Consider the following 4962-nt stretch of genomic DNA (forward strand, 5'->3'; position numbering starts at 1 on the left):
ATCACATATTTTAGCCCAGAATGAGGGAGGACTTACCTGTCCACAGAGATCACGTTGTGCAGACAGCTGCAGGAGGTCAGAGCCCAGCTCTAAAGCAAGGAATTTGAACCTGAAATCTTGCACTGGGATTCTCAGGATCTGATGTCTGACAATTAATTTTTTTTAAAAAAGGTATAATCAAGTTCATCAAGGAAATGGGAGCTAAGGCTCTCAGACTTCCAGGATCCTCTATCCCACAGAAAAAAACACTTACTGAAATCTGAGGAACTGTGTAGGATCTGCAGATACTGGAGGCTGAGAAGAAGTCTGTGAAAGCTGAAGTCAGTGAACTCAGTTTCAACTCAGAAAACTAAAGCTGAAGTGGGTAGTTTTGTTTCTATGATTGTTTGATTTGTTGGTTTAATACCTACGATTTGAAAAGTTCCTCCACAAAATTCTTAACAATTCCAGGTAACATTGTGAATCATAAAAAAAAAAAAAAAAAAAAAAAAAAAAAAAAACCACAACTTTTCCTAAATTAATTTTCCCCAGAATATATCTAACAAAGTTTGGGATCTGTCCTTCAAAGTAGGATGCTGTACTGGAAGAATTAGGTCACTGACTTGTTTCCTCATTGAACATTTGAGAATCAGGCTTCCATTTGCCTAGGAATTCAATACCAGTCAAGTAACTTTCCCTACCGCTCAAGCACCTCGTATTCCATCTCACTGGAATAAGAATGAAATAAGAATGTACCTGATATTTTCCACAAGTATTCTGCATCTGTTTTCATATAATATTTTACGCCCAATTTGGGTTATAATCAAGCTTAATTGTGCCAAATTATCAGCAGGCCATCTTTTGCTTGAAATCTTTTTCTTCTCTCTACTGTCATTTTTACAGGCAGCTCAGCAGATAATTTTATGCTACTGCAGTCACACAAGGCAGATTCTAATATTGATCTGAATTTTCCCCTTGAATATGATTTGCATTCTTAGCCTGATCTATTTTTTTTTTCTTCCCATAGAACATGATTTACATTCTTATGTCTGGCTGCTTCATTCTAAAGCCATCTTGAAAAAGTCTCTTTCTAATCATCCTTCTATATTCATATGGGAATAACTCTTCCTACCAATGCTTAGGAGAGGAAAATCTCAAATAAATTGACGCTATTCTTGCAGACTATAATGACTGGAAACTGTATTTGTTGATGGAAATTAGAAACTTTTTTATAGCTTACTAATAATCTAGCTTTGGGACAGCTAATTACTAGGGATTGTTATGTCTGAATACCGAGGAAGTGCATTCAATCTTCCGGCTGGTCTAAACAGGAAAAAACCAGCAAGATCAGCCAAAGACCATCCTTGTAGCACAGTAGTCTCCAGTACAAAAACCTTGTTTTACATGAAGCAGAAGAGATACATTTTCCTTGGATTAAACATAAGTAGGTTGGGGAAAAATTAATTTCCCTGTAACCATGGCCTATTTCTGCCTGCGCTCCCTACCCATTGCACATGTGTTAGAGGGGGCATCTTCTTTCAGATCTATGAGCATGGCCTCGCTCCTTTTGGCCTGTTGGACACCCTGCAGAGGACACCCTCCTTCCTTCCAAGGCTAGCTCCTCTTTCCTGAGACACAGAATTGCACCCTTCAGGGACACAATCCATTATATCTGACTATCAAAATGAAGGGGGAACTAATAAAATCAAAATGTTTAAGTCTCATGAATTTTGCCCAAATTTAAAAGAACACCTGGGACAATGATCAGCGATGCTTCTCAGCTGATCTTCCTAAGTTCATTTCCTTTGTGGTCTCAGTTTCTAAAAGCACCTATTTTTTAATTTATTTTTCTTTTAATATGAAAACAAAGATGCCTTCTCAAAATTCTTTCTGTGAGGTCTGAATGACAAAACCTAATTTAACTTTCTACTTCATTGCAATCCCCTTACCATTCTTACATTGATCTTTTTCCACATACTCTTTATTCACTGGCAGTAGTAAATATTATACTTACAGTTCTTGCAAACAGCTGACATATGACAGTTGTTCAAAAACACTGGAAGAGGAGGAATAGGAAGCCACGTTTCCCTAGCATTCTTTGTAGTAGAAGTATTGTATCACACTAGAAAGACAATAGAGAGGTTTTGTACTTCACTAGTCTAGTTGGTTTTGAGTTTATTATTGCAGTGCATCATATAGAAAAAGGAAATGGTCAGATTTTAGGAAACTCCAGAGAGGACTGACTCAGGCATACAAGCATGTTGAGTGCCTCACCCAACATAAACATCTGACTGGAACTCGATTACTTAAAAATTCCCCTAAGATGCCAGCATAAGAGTTTTAAATATATACTAAAACATTGCATTTTGCACCATATGCAACAGTTTCCCGCAGCTTAAAGCAAAATACAGTACTAAGGACAAAGGTTCATGTAGCATAGAGTATTATTTGCCAATACACATTTAAGTGACAGGTAAAAACAGGAAAATCTGTGGTGGATTTCCTGCTTATATTAACCGAGTACTACTTTTTTTCAATTCATTTGAAGTTCAATTCATCTTTAAATAAACAAACAAAAGATATTAGTAAATTTTAGTAAGCTCTGCAACTGATTTGAATCATGAACACCCACAGATGCTCGCACCGAGTTCAATTCCTCATTCATACCTGCCTTTACCCACCAGCAGAAAAGACGGGTGAGCCAGAGAGGAGCTGTGACTCTATACTTTGCAAAGGGAGGGAAATCTGCCCTGGCATAGTGATTTTGTGGGACTGGCAGAATATCTTTCACATCATCAGAAACTGCATCTCAGTGGTGCTCCTTTCAGTTGTAACCCCTGTCAGGCCTCTCATCCATCAGCACGTTGAGTGGTACCATTTGGCAGAGGGACCTGCAAATCCAGAGTGTTTACCTAAATAAGCCACTTTCACTGCAGAACATGCCCTTAACCAGACCACAAGATTGCAGCACATGCATTTTTATACAGTGCAAAGTATTCAGAATTCAGTCCATCACTGGAATTAATGAGGTGATCTTACACAGCATTGCAATCTACAAATTACACATTTAACTAAATCACATTCGCCTGTGCTATAATTTATCAGGCTTTGTAACTTCCTAGGTCTTGTATTTGCCCAAACAGAGCTGAAGCCTGAAGTTAATAGCTTAGTGACCTTACACTCCATATACAGTAAGTTAAGAGATGTAGAAAACATTAGAGGTTGATTCGGATCTATGATGAGGCAAATCACTCTCTAGAGAGGCCTAAATTACCTTCTGGAAATGTCTGTCTCTTCATTGATTATATAGCGAGTGGAGGATGATTAGGCTCCTAACCTGTGCCGTTAGAAGGAACGAATCTCTCCTGAGCATCCTCAGTCCTTTCTCAAACTGGGCCTTTTAGTCTGTAACATATTTTACGTCACCACTTTATTAATGATCATGTCAATATGCTCAGAGTTTTACTGAGATGAGAAACCAATGCACAATGTCAGACTATGTTCAATGGAGTTTAGCTTTTTCTTTTTAAAAGCACAAAAAAGAAACATGCAAGTATGTGGCTACAACTGCAATACATAGCATTTCTGACTGTTTCATGCACGGAACTTCTTATTGCTGTTTTTCTGATTATTAATTTATTTCTTTGTTGCTGTTATCTTTTTGACCTGTATTCTCAATTCTGTTCTTCCAGAGCAGTTTCTTGGTGTTCTTCAAGCTGTGGTAGGCCATTAGTCTGTGCTTTTCATTCCTGGTTCTATACTACCTCTTAGAGAATAGAGGTCATATAGATTTTTTAATATTATTTTATATTTGGAGATGCTTGCTTTCCTCATTATTTTAAGGTGTTAAGTAATTGCTCTCGACTTCTACCTATCATAACACAGTTAATGGGCTGATTTCTTACAAAGGTCAGCCCTTTGAACGGTGTAGTACAGTCAGTCACGGGAATAGAAATGCAGCAAGTTAGCTACCCTGATTTCTCAGCCTAAAGATACTACATATTTCTAAAACAGCCTCTGACCTGTTAATCAGATTAGTGGAAAGACCTAATCCTCTGAAATACTGATTGCTCCTCAATAGTTTTTTTGTACTCCATACTGCCTGTAGTGTCTTTTACATTCAGCATCCTCTTTTGTCCAGTAACACCCTCAAGTAATTGATTCTTTCCTATGTCCTGTATTCTATCAATGAAAATATTACAAACAACGCACAAAAGGAACATAAATATGCACTATTAAAACAGAAATCCTATAAAGAACAGATAACTTTTGGAATGAATTTGTTATGAATATAAATTTAATATCACCCAAGCTGCATTTTTATTTATGCCTGTATCTTATAAGTATTTCTTACTTGGCACTGGTGTAAAGACTAACTTATTAACAAGTTTTAGCAGCTATTTCAGTTCCTTTAAGCAGCTTTGGAACGTGCCTGTGCTTTATATAGCCAAGTGGTTTTGTTCATGACTAAATTCATGTGTCATTTCATATATTATTTGTATTTATTTTATATATCTATATATAAAGATAAATAGAAAATACTAAAAGTCCAGCAGCTACTTACTTTAACCTGGCAACGTAAAGTTGCCATCTGTATTGTGTGCACCAGTTTGTTAGGAAATCCAGGGACTCTGGAAGAGTTTTAATCCATGCAGTTGGTAGTCTCAAGTGTCAAAACATCTCCATTAGTGGCACACCAACACTTTGCCAAGAATTAAAATGTCAAAAGCCTTATGGCACTTCTGAAACCATCACCAAAACCAAAGCAACAAATCTGACACTTGAGATTATCATTGTAGAGGGGAAAAAAACATAACCCTTTTCAAGACCAGCACAACACATGAATCATTTCAGAAACAACTCAATGTTATATGATGCATGCATGATACGCTTATGGATGGAAGACAGGAAGACAGGCTCCAGTAACTAAATATTCATTTTCAAGATCTTGAAAATGCTTTCAAGTGCTCAGAAGCCTGCTGC

The 4962-nt window shown here is 37.1% G+C and overlaps 1 long non-coding RNA gene across 1 annotated transcript; it reads right to left on the minus strand.

The window, feature by feature from the left end:
- Positions 1 to 1896: 1896 nt before the first annotated feature.
- LOC121097935 lies at positions 1897 to 4792 on the minus strand. Its single transcript, XR_005831130.1, has 3 exons — positions 3254 to 4792; positions 2647 to 2870; positions 1897 to 2101 (listed from the first exon to the last, which is right to left on the minus strand). It is a non-coding gene; the product is annotated as an uncharacterized LOC121097935 (long non-coding RNA).
- Positions 4793 to 4962: the final 170 nt, after the last annotated feature.

The sequence above is a fragment of the Falco naumanni genome, chromosome 15 (assembly GCF_017639655.2).
Source record: "Falco naumanni isolate bFalNau1 chromosome 15, bFalNau1.pat, whole genome shotgun sequence".
In the NCBI taxonomy this organism is placed as follows: domain Eukaryota; kingdom Metazoa; phylum Chordata; class Aves; order Falconiformes; family Falconidae; genus Falco; species Falco naumanni.